Source organism: Tasmannia lanceolata, unplaced genomic scaffold (assembly GCF_043159265.1).
Source record: "Tasmannia lanceolata isolate RefF3 unplaced genomic scaffold, GAP_Taslan_0.1 ptg000003l, whole genome shotgun sequence".
NCBI classification, from domain to species: domain Eukaryota; kingdom Viridiplantae; phylum Streptophyta; class Magnoliopsida; order Canellales; family Winteraceae; genus Tasmannia; species Tasmannia lanceolata.
In genome coordinates this window covers 38,627,348-38,639,845 of record NW_027518680.1, presented here as the reverse complement: position 1 = coordinate 38,639,845, position 12,498 = coordinate 38,627,348, and the positions used below count along the sequence as shown (strand labels likewise).

At 36.9% G+C, this 12,498-nt stretch overlaps 1 non-coding gene across 1 annotated transcript; it reads left to right on the top strand.

Annotated features, from left to right (window-relative positions):
- Positions 1 to 8,305: 8,305 nt before the first annotated feature.
- On the top strand, positions 8,306 to 8,412 carry LOC143870170 (small nucleolar RNA R71). The gene has a single exon (XR_013244963.1). It is a non-coding gene; the product is annotated as a small nucleolar RNA R71 (small nucleolar RNA).
- Positions 8,413 to 12,498: the final 4,086 nt, after the last annotated feature.

Below are 12,498 nucleotides of genomic sequence, written 5' to 3'. Positions count from 1 at the left end.
AAATGGTATACCAAGAGTGGGTCAAGGGGGTGAGTGGTGTCCACCTCCCGTATGACTCAACTCAGTAGATGTAGTTACAAAGAAAGGACTTGTACATACATGATGTGATTAGGGGTAAGATGATCTGACGGTCATTGTAAGCCCAAGGGTTCCCATGGGTTAATCATTCACCTTACCTTCTTATTTTGATGCTAGCAAACCAAATTGATTAGCTTTTATGGACTAATGTGTTGCTTTGAGGTCTTGTGTCATATACATAAATTTCATGTCATAATGGCTGTTAGATTTATTAAATAACCGCAAGTGCACGGATTGTGGAAATACGGGTCGAACTCAGGAAAGAGAAATCTAGTTGTCAATCCTATTCTTGTACCGATTAGAATACTAGCTATGAGATAATGTTGCCTGGAATGGACTCAGGATTTCCGTGGACTTGACCTCGGAGCCAACACTATATATAAGCGTATATTCTAATCAATCTAAGAATCAAATTTAACTAAGATCTTTTTTATTTAAAATACTAATTTAGGCAAAGTGTACCAAGGTTCTAATGATCTCTTTTAACTACTTGTCTAATTTAATTAGAAAACCAAAATTCTAAGGGCCTAAGTTAATTGGAAAATTGCAAAAGTAATTTGGAATAGTGTAAAAATCTTAATTCAATATTAAAGATTACTTAGGGTTAGAATCCACCATGGGTTTAGATTAGATTGATTAATTAAAACAACTCTTGAATTAGGTTGAAAATTCGATTAACTAGTCAATAAGGAATAAGATCAAAGGGATGTCATTCCTTATAAGTAATTAATCAAATCCACTCTCCAATTTACATTGATTATATAAAACTTTATATTTGTTAATCAACAATCATTCATACGAAAGGGGAAAGCCAATGGCATGAATGATTGGGATTTTTCAAACACAAAATCCTACACAATTTTTCAACTGAGTAGGTTGATTTAATTATAAATATTTCTCCTTCGCCATGGCTTCATCTAAACCCTAAGTATATAGGATTTAGTTACTCATGAAGAAAGTCAAAGAAATAAAAATAAAAAGTAGAAAGAAGAGAATTGCCATGAAGAACTTGAGAAGGAAAAAGAAAACAAAAAGAACTCTTCTTTAATTGAAATTGAAAGCAAAAATACATCAAATTGTAATTTAAAATAAAGAGCAAAATAAGAAACACTTATTCTTTTTCTCCTTCAATGGTTAAATCATTGTCCTCCTTCAAGCCTTGATCGGATTCCTCTCGTCGATACGAGTCCAACGGATCCGAACACGCGTGAATCAGAGCTAAGACGAAGAAGTTATGGTTCGTTGAAGTTTTAGAAAAAATAAAAAAACTGCTGAAGACGGGACGAGACGAGACGAGACTAAATATTCAAGAGGAGGGGAGAGAGTTCAAGAGAGATTGATATATAGATTTTGGGTGAGAAGGGTTGCTAAATTAAGGGATTGAAAAAGATGTAAGGTGGAAATAGAAAAGCTAATCTTAGGAAACAAATGAAAGGACAAGATTAAGGCTTGAATGGACTTTCTATATCTCTTCTAAAAAACACATGGGTTACTTTCCTATTTTTTTCTTTCCAAAGGTTTGTCTAAATCCTTCTAGTTATTTTGTCAAGCAACTTTCTAAATAGTAGAAAAATAATGGAAAGTTTCAAAGTTGAGGAATATGTGCATGAAAGGACCAAATTGTCCCTATCTTTCGAATGAATTGCAACCATGCCATATACTTTCACAAATGGCAAATCTACCCTTCCTTTGTAATGCACATAAACAACTAATAATTTCTTTCTCCTCTCTTGATCATTTCAATCTCAACCATTGGAATTAAGATCCTTTCTCTTCTCTTGTTTTTCATTATCCATCCTTGAAATTTCATCTTTCAAAGCAAAGTAAGGGGGTGTGGCATTATCAATTTGTTCCTACTAAAGCATCATGCCAATTCAGCCAACTAAGGCATCTTGGAACTTTGGATTCTCATGGCAATTGGTCATTTCTTCACTATTTTCATATGTTAAGCTCTATTTCCTTCATAATTCTAATAAAAACCCTGAAACAACAAAACAACAAAAATACCTTAGTACATCGCTTAAAACATAAAATATACATGCATCCTACTACTACCATTCACACATAAATGTGTTCATCAAATTCCCCATACTTGAGCTTTGCTTGTCCTCAAGCAAATAAGAAGAAAATAAAGAAAAATAGAAACAAAATAAAATCCTAACTAATTTTCGCAGGAATCACGATTGCACTTAGCATGTGAATAAGCCTTTAAACCCCTAGGTTACCCTAGTGGACGAGTTGTGTCTCGTAAGTGTTTGCAGTGAATATACACACAAAATTCTAAAAATTTAACTTTCTAAAAATAAAACTTTCTTTTACAAATTCAAAATATAGAATAAAGCCAAATATAACTCTTCCCTTTGCTTTAATATTTTACTCAAAATAGAATAACTAGGATACTCCAATACTTGAATTTTGTCATCTCATCCTAAGGTGAAAAATTAGACTAATATTTTAATCAAGGAATCCTATTTTGAATTTGTCCTACTTTGCTCCCTTAAACTTGCCTCTAATGTAATCATACCATAAAAGAAATTTGATTTCGAAACTTAATAGAAAAATTGCAATCTTATATGGTCCACCATACTTTCCACTTTTCCATTACTTTCTAAGAATAGAACTCACTTTTTGTAATCCTCTACTGCTTTTGGCGTGAATGACATGCAGGGCATGCACCAGACACCCAGGCTACTTAGCAGTGTCCGACTAATCTTTTGATTTTGCATATATCATAGACATTGATGCATATGAGTTCAAGCTTTACCTTTGATTACGTGCAATGCTTTGATTTATTAAGCTTTCTAATTGACCCATGTATGGAGTTTTCAGTCAGTTGCTCTCAAGCCAGTTGGCTTTAAGGAACTACGCATAAAAACCCTTCAGACTTAATAGCTCAAGTAAAAAAGGCTACAAATCAAAACTATAATCAAAAGGTAAACTTTCTTAAAATAGCATTTTTTTTTCAACCTTTCTTTCCACTTTCACTGTACCATATAAAAAACAAGTTTCTACTTCTATTTCTTATTCAAATCCTTTTAAAAGCAAGATTCCAAAAGAAAACAAAACTAAGAAAGGAAAGTATTATTTCTAAATTTTTCGGATTCTAATATTAAAATATCCACTAACTTTCTTTCTTAAAATAGGAAAACAACTTTCTTTCTAAGAATACCAAGTTCTTTCCAATTTGAGAAAAATTACCAAAAACAAAAAGAAAAGAAACTTTCTAACTTTAAATTATATAAGAGACTAGAAAAGGAAAGTTTCTAAAAGCTACCCCCCATACTTGAATTATGCATTGTCCTCAATGCATGTAATAATAGAAATAAAAACATGAGGACTAAAAATAGAAAGGAGGGTACGTACCGTATTTATTTAGGCATGATTCGAATAGGAAGGTTCATGGAGATCCATGACCTCTTCCATATTCGGCTTTGACAACTCAACAAACGGCTTTAATCTTTGACCATTAACTTTAAACAACTCACCATTGCGTGGATTAAGAACCTCGACCGTACCATGGGAGAAAACTTTATGCACAATGTATGGTCCATCCCATCGAGACCTTAACTTACCTGGAAAGATATGCAATCTTGAATTGTAGAGAAGCACTTTTTCGCCCTCTTGAAACGATTTTCTCAAAATATGTTAGTCATGAAAAGCTTTTGTCTTCTCTTTATAGATTTTTGCATTCTCATAGGCACCATTCCGCAACTCTTCCAACTCGGCAAGTTGAAGTCTTCTATGATTACCTGCATCAGACAAATCAAAATTTAGTTTCTTAATAGCCCAAAAAGCTTATGTACCAATTCAACCGAGAGGTAACAAGTTTTTCCATACACAAGGTGGTAAGGAGACTGACCAAGATCAGTCTTGAATGCCATCCTATGAGCCCACAAAGTATCCACTAATCTAATGGGCCAATCTTTGCGGTTTGGATTCGCTGTCTTCTCCAAAATTTGCTTTATTTGCCTATTTGAAACCTCTACTTGGCCACTCGTTTGAGGATGATAAGGGGTGGCCAACTTATGAGTAATATCATATTTCTTCGTAAGAGCTTCAAACGGTCTATTACAAAAGTGCTTACCCCTATCACTAATGATGGCACGAGGTGTACCGAAGCACGAAAAGATATTTTCTTTTAGAAACTTGACCACCACCTTGTGGTCATTGGATTTGCAAGCAATGGCTTCAATCCATTTTGACACGTAATCAACACCTAACAAAATATACAAGTTTCCAAAAGAGTTGAGAAACGGACCCATAAAATCAATACCCCACATCGAAGATTTCTACCACTAAGATCGGGTTAGGGGCATCATATTTCTCTTTGTAACTCTTCCTAAGGATTGACATGACCTACAAGCTTGACAAAAATCAAAAGAATCCCTAAAGAGATTAGGCCAATAGAAACCACATTGTAAAACTTTGTGCGCAGTTTTCTTTGTACTAAAGTGGCCACCACAAGCTTGATCATGGCAAAAATATAGAATCGATTGGTGCACATGATCAGGCACACATCATCGGACAATCTGATCCGAACAAGTTTTGAATAGATAAGGATCATCCCAAAAGAAATACTTTACCTGTGAGTGAAACTGGTATTTGTCTTGGTTGGACCAATGATCCGGTGTAGCACATGTAACCAAGTAATTCACAATATCCGCATACCATGGTTCACTAGAAATAGCAAATAATTGCTCATCAGGGAAGTTTTCATTAATTGGACCTTCGTTATTCTTTGCATTAGGAAGTTGAGACAAGTGATCAGCAACCAAGTTTTCCGTACCTTTTATCTCTAATCTCCAAATCAAACTCTCGAAGAAGTAAAACCCACCTAATGAGGCGAGCTTTAGCATCATTCTTTCCAACAAGATACTTGATTGCCGAATGGTCGGTATAAATTATCACATGCGACCCAATCAAGTAGGACCGAAACTTCTCTAATGCAAACACAACCGCTAAGAACTCTTTTTCCGTAGTGGTGTAGTTGAGTTGTGCATCATTGAGAGTCCTACTTGCATAATAGATTACATGCGGTAATCTATTGAATTTTTGACCCAACACGGCTCCTATTGCAAAGTCGGAAGCATCACACATAATTTCAAACGGTTCGGTCCAATTGGGTGCTTGAATGATGGGAGCCGTAGTTAACTCCGTTTTCAAACACTCAAAAGAATCGAAGCATTCTTTGGAAAACTCAAAATTTTGATCATTTGCTAACAAATTGGTTGAAGGCCTAGCAATTTTAGAAATATCTTTTATGTAGCGTCGGTAAAAGCCCGCATGACCCAAAAATGATCGAATATCCTTCACACTTTTGGGCGGTGGAAGATGGACAATGAGGTCCACCTTGGCTTTATCAACCTTAATACCTTCTTTTGAAATCACATGACCTAGAACTATGCCCTCTTTTACCATAAAATGACACTTTTCCCAATTGAGGATAAGGTTCTTTTCTCTACTCCTTTGTAAGACCAATTTTAAGTGATGTAAACATTCGGCATAGGTGGAGTCATGAATAGAAAAATCATCCATAAAAATCTCTAAGAAGGTCTTCACCATGTCAGAAAAGATACTCATCATGCATCTTTGGAAAGTTGCGGGAGCATTGCATAACCCAAAAGGCATGCGTCTATAAGCAAACGTTCCAAAGGGGCATGTGAATGCCGTTTTCTCTTGATCTTCAGGGGCTATGAGAATTTGGTTGTAACTGGAATATCCATCAAGAAAGCAATAATACTCATGACCCGCTAACCTTTCTAACATTTGATCAATAAAAGGCAAAGGAAAGTGATCATTCCAAGTAGCGGTATTAAGCTTTCGGTAGTCAATACAAACCCGCCAACCCATTTGAATATGAATATGAATAAGTTCATTGGTGGCGGATTGTATAAGGGTGACTCCCGACTTCTTAGGCACTACTTGGACGGGACTCACCCATTGGCTATCTGAGATGGGATATATGATCCCGTTATCTAACCATTTTAAGATCTCTTTTTGTATGGCTTCCTTCATCACAGGATTAGCCCTTCTTTGAGGTTCCCTTGAAGGTTTGGAACCTTCAATGAGATGGATGTGATATTGCACAATCGAAGGGCTAATTCCTTTGATGTCGGCCATTGTCCAACCTATGGCTTCCTTGTTATGTTTTAGCAATTTAATGAGTTCCTCCTCTTGAGTGGAGGTTAGGTCCGCAGCAATTATTACAAGCAAAGTACAATTATCACCCAAAAAAGCATAACGTAAATGAGAAGGCAATGGCTTCAACTCCAACTGTGGGGCTTCTTCAATTGATGGCTTTAGAAGAGATGTTGCTAATGGTCCCATAGGCTCCATGTTTTGGATGGCAAAAGCTTTGGAGAAGAAATCATCTCCATCATTTCCTAGTTCGACCAAGCATTCTTGGAATCTTGCATCAAAATCAATTTCAAAATTAGAAACAATATCGTCAGGAAAGGAATGCAACATATTGATTTCTTCATGAAAATTTGGTTGCTTACCCAATCTAATGACATTAAAATCAACCGATGTGTTTCCAAAAGACAATTTCATTAATCCATTTCTACAATTAATGAGAGCATTGCTAGTAGCAAGGAACGGCCTACCAAGAATGATAGGAATTTGGTCCTTGTTATTAACAACCGGCAACGTATCCAAAACCACAAAATCCACGGGAAATAAGAAATTGCCTACTTTTACTAGGACATCCTCAACCATACCTTTTGGTGTTTTAATTGATCTATCCGCCAATTGAAGTGTGACGGTGGTAGGTTTGAGGTCACCTAGTCCTAATTGCTTGAAAATCGAAAACGGTATGAGGTTTACACTAGCTCCCAAATCTAACAAGGCATGATCAATTTGAGTGTTTCCAATAGTACATGATATAGTGGGACATGCCAGGTCCTTATATTTTGCTACCATTTGATGGGACAAAATAGAACTAACGTTTGCGGCCAAGAAAGCTTTCTTGAGTACATTCGTTGTTCTCTTTTGTGGACATAGATCTTTCAAAACTATAGCATATGTGGGGACTTGGGAAATCACATCAAGCAAAGGAATATTCACATGTACTTGTTTAAAAATATTCAAAACTTTATCAATTTGATCTACCTTTTTATTATTAGCAAGTCTCCTTGGAAAATGAGCTTTATGAATGAAATCTCGTGCAGGGGGAGAAGTTACCTCTTCTGTACTTACCTGTTTGGGCTCCTCTTCTGAGCCTGTGGAGGGAGGTTCTTCACTTACCTCTTTTGGAAGATCTTGCGCATTTTTAGAAGGTTCGGTGCTGACCTCCTCTTTGTGGTATTCTTTTCCACTCCTCTAAGCATAAACCGCATTGCATTGATTCGCAAGGTCCTGCTGCGACAAACTAGATTGCATGGCATTCAACTGATTCACCTGTGGCTGTTGATTCCCATTCATGGCCACATTCCTTGGGTCAGGAATGGGTTGACTTGGCATCTTTCCTTTTTCCCTTTCACTTAGGGCCATAGCAAGTTGAGAAATTTGCTTTTCTAAGTTGTGTTGGCCCGTCATGAAGGTACTCATGAAAAGCTCCATGTTCTTCTCTAAAGATGCAATTCGTGCCGACTCCCCTTGATTTTGAAAATCCGGAGGGGGCTGATTTGAAACATTATTAATCATGGGGTTTTAAAAAGTAGGAGGAGAAGGTGATGGCCAAACAAAAGTGGGAGGGAAGGTGGGCCTAGGTTGGCCGAATTGGCCTTGGAAATTGGATGGCCCACCTTGACTCCATGAAAAGTTGGGATGATTTCTCCATCCCGGATTATAAGTGCTGGAATAAGGATTATTAGAATATAAAGCACTTACATTCTCATTAGAATTACCAAATTTAGCAAGAGTTGGACACTCTTCCATGACATGGTCTGTGGCTTGACACCAATTACACATGGGAACATTATGTGCAATTTGATCGACTTGTGAAGGTCCTTTGACAACTATTGCTTCTAGCCTTTTGATTAGGCTATCAAGATGGGCCTCTTTTTCCACGGCACCCTCTATTAGAAATCCCTTGCTTGAAGTGGCTCTCTCACCGTCTTGAGTGGATTCTCAGTCTCTTATTTTTTCTGCCAAATCAAGTAAGAAGTTCCATGTCGCGGCCTCATCCGTAAAAGATGTAAAACCATTAGGACACATGGACTCAAGAAGTTGCTTTGTTTGGTAATTTATGCCCTCATAAACAATTTAGCATACGTGCCACAAATCAATTCCATGGTGAGGACACTCTTGGAGTAGGTCTTTGAACCTCTCCATAAACTTAGAAAATGACTCTAATGGCTTTTGTTTGAATTGTAAAATATCGTTCCTAAGCTTATTAGTTTTATGTAATAGAAAAAATATTTTTAGGAAAGCGACGGCGAACTCCTCCCAAGTGGTGATGGAGTTCGTTGGTAAGCCATAGAGCCACTTTTTGGCTCCATCTTTGAGTGAAAACATAATAAACCTCAACTTCAATGCATCATCGGTAAGTTGTTGCAACTTAATCAAAGCACATACATCTTCAAACTCATGCAAAAATAAATAAGCATCCTCCGAAGGGAGGCCATGAAAATGAGGAAGCAAAGAAATAAATTATGATTTTAGCTCAAAATTATTGCCCTGCGCAATCGGCAATCTAATGCAAGAAGGTTGCGCGGTTCGGGCCGGATAGAAGCGATCGCGCAAACTATTGGGCGGCTCTTGTTCTTCCGCCATGACTACTTGATTTGGATTTGGTTCGATGTCTTCTGCCGTCTCTAACCGGTTTTCTCTTTCTAATCGATTGGTCGAGTTCCGCACCCAACCTACGGTCATAAACACAAGAAAACCAAGTAAGAGAGATGGATAGGCAAGAAATCAAAAATATAACTAAACTAAAAATAACTACTAATCTAACACTTCGAATAATTAAGATTCTAATGCAACTCTCTTCCCCGGCAACGGCGCCAAAAACTTATTAGATTTATTAAATAACCGCTAGTGCACGGATCGTATAAATACGGGTCGAACTCAGGGAAGAGAAATCTAGTTGTCAATCCTATTCTTATACAGATTAGAATACTAGCTATGATATAATGTTGCCTAGAATGGACTCAGGATTTCCGTGGACTTGACCTCGGAGCCAACACTATATATAAGCGTATATTCTAATCAATCTAAGAATCAAATTTAACTAAGATATTTTTTATTTAAAATCCTAATTTAGGCAAAGTGTACCAAGATTCTAATGATCTCTTTTAACTACTTATCTAATTTAATTAGAAAACCAAAATTCTAAGGGCCTAAGTTAATTGGAAAATTGTAAAAGTAATTTGGAATAGTGTAAAAACCTTAATTCAATATTAAAGATTACTCAGGGTTAGAATCCACCATGGGTTTGGATTAGATTAATTAATTAAAACAACTCTTAAATTGGGTTGAAAATTCGATTAACTAGTCAATAAGGAATAAGATCAAACGGATGTCATTCCTTATAAGTAATTAATCAAATCCACTCTCCAATTTACATTGATTATATATAACTTTATATTTGTTAATCAACAATCATTCATACGAAAGGGGAAAGCCAATGGCATGAATGATTGAGATTTTTCAAATACAAAATCCTACATAATTTTTCAACTGAGTAGATTGATTTAATTATAAATATTTCTCCTTCGCTATGGCTTCAACTAAACCCTAAGTATATATGACTTAGTTACTCATGAAGAAAGTCAAAGAAATAAAAATAAAAAGTAGAAAGAAGAGAATTGCCATGAAGAATTTGAGAAGGAAAAAGAAAACAAAAAGAACTCTTCAATAATTGAAATTGAAAGCAAAAATACATCAAATTGTAATTTAAAATAAAGAGCAAAATAAGAAAAACTTATTCTTTTTCTCCTTCAATGGTTGAATCATTGTCCTCCTTCAAGCCTTGATTGAATTCCTCTCGTCGATACGAGTCAAACGGATCCGACCACGCACAAATCGGAGCTAAAACGAAGAAGTTGTGGTCCGTTGAAGTTTTAGAAAAAAAATAAAAAAAACTGTTGAAGACGCGACGAGACGAGACGAGACTAAAAATTCAAGAGGATGGGAGAGAGTTCAAGAGAGATTGATATATAGATTTTGGGTGAGAAGGGTTGCTAAATTAAGGGATTGAAAAAGATGTAAGGTGAAAATTGAAAAGCTAATCTTAGGAAACAAATGAAAGGACAATATTAAGGCTTGAATGAGCTTTCTATATCTCTTCTAAAAAACACATGGGTTAGTTTCCTATTTTTTTTCTTTCCAAAGGTTTGTCTAAAGCTTCTAATTATTTTGTCAAGCAACTTTCTAAATGGTAGAAAAATAATGGAAAGTTTCCAAGTTGAGGAATATGTGCATGAAATGACCAAATTGTCCCTATCTTTCGAATGAATTGCAACCATGCCATATACTTTCGCAAATGGCAAATCTACCCTTCCTTTGTAATGCACATAAACAACTAATAATTCCCTTCTCCTCTCTTGATCATTTCAATCTCAACCATTAGAATTAAGATCCTTTCTCTTCTCTTGTTTTTCATCATCCATCCTTGAAATTTCATCTTTCAAAGCAAAGTAAGGGGGTGTGGCATTATCAATTTGATCATACTAAAGCATCATGCCAATTCGGCCAACTAAAGCATCTTGGAACTTTGGATTCTCATGGCAATTGGTCATTTCTTCACTATTTTCATATGTTAAGCTCCATTTTCGTCATAATTCCAATAAAAACCCTGAAACAACAAAAACAACAAAAACACTTTAGTAGCACCGCTTAAAACATAAAATATGCATGCATCCTACTACTACCATTCACACATAAATGTGTTCATCAATCGCCATTAGACAACTCATCTGAACACATGGCTTGTGGATACACTCATGCATGATCAAAGGGCTTGCACCTACATCGGAGTCATCACCATTTGGAGATGATCAAGTTAAGAAGCTCAAGATAAAGATACCTCAAGCTACCTAGCAAGTGTCAAGAAGAGGCTTGGAGTTGAACAAGCCATTGGTGATACCTCATGCACCTTCCAACATGCATTGAAGATTGGAGGAAGTCACAAGGGCGAAGACAAAGTTCAAGATGTTCACTCAAGCAGAAGAAGTCCAAGGAAGTGCAAAGAGCAAAGACATTCCAAGAAGACTCAATGGTATACACTTTAGAATGTAGTTTGGAGTCCTCTTGATTTTATGTTTAAATGCACTTTCAAAAGGTTTTCAAATGATTTTAATACTCAACTTTTTACATCTTTGAAAACCATACGCACACCCAAATATGTGTTTGAAAACCTAGGACTTAAGCCCAAAGACCAAAGCCCAAAGCCCAAAGCCCCAAGATCTTAGAGTTAAAAATGGAATTTTACTCAAGGCCGGTCGACCGGGCTATGCCGGGCAACCGCGGGATGATACCTAGAATTCCAGGGCATCTCCAAATTTATCGGGTTGGTCGACCTGGGTGAGCCGGGCGTCCGCGGATTTGTTTTCTAGAAATCCAGAAAACATCTAGGTTGGGCTTGGCGGACGCCACCATGGGTCCGGTCGACCGCGATAGTGTTTTTGAGCCGAATTTTTATTCAAACAGATTGCCTTCGCCAGACGAACGCCATAGGGCCGGTCGACCACGCCGATATGAAATTTGAATTTACAAAAGAGAGCCCGATAAGGGCGGGCGACCGTCGTGCCTCGGTCGACCGCCACGACCTGAAAATAAAGCCGTTGGGGCTTGCGCAAGTTGACTTTTTCAACCCTGTATTTTACAGTTTTACCCCTAAACGGTCATATTTCCTTGTGGGCTATATGTACACTATCAAAACTTTTCTAAATAACCTTTTGAACCTTTTGTAAGATCAAATCCTATCTTCTTGAACTTAAACTTTACATGAAAGATTAAACATCTTTGAACTTGTATTTTTACATTATTTCAAGAGGATTTCCATAGGCTTTACATTTGTATCCAATCCTTGGAGAGTTGTGAGATTTCAAAGTTGTAATCCGCCTAATCTAGAGGTATTGAGAGTTCTTATCTTTTAATTCTTCATTGTTTTGAGGGTCTCCGATTCAGCCCTGTAAGAAAGGTGAATCAACATTGTGGGGAGGGATTTTTGCTTCGGCCTTTGAAGGAGAAGCTTATTTGTAAGAGGGTCTCCGATTTGGCCCGTTAAGAAAGGTGAATCTGGAGAAAAGAGGGTTTCTACCCTCGAAGGCGAAGAAGACGTTTGTAACGCTTGGAGATTAGGCGTATAAAATCTCAACATTAGTGGAGTACCCAAGGAGCCAAACTTGGAAGAGTGGAGTAGGTCTTGTTGATAGACCGAACCACTATAAATCTTGGTGTCCTCATTGTGGTGTGCCTCTTCTTCTCCCCTTCTTCTTTGGTGATTGGTAACTTCTTTCCCTTGCATTTATCTTT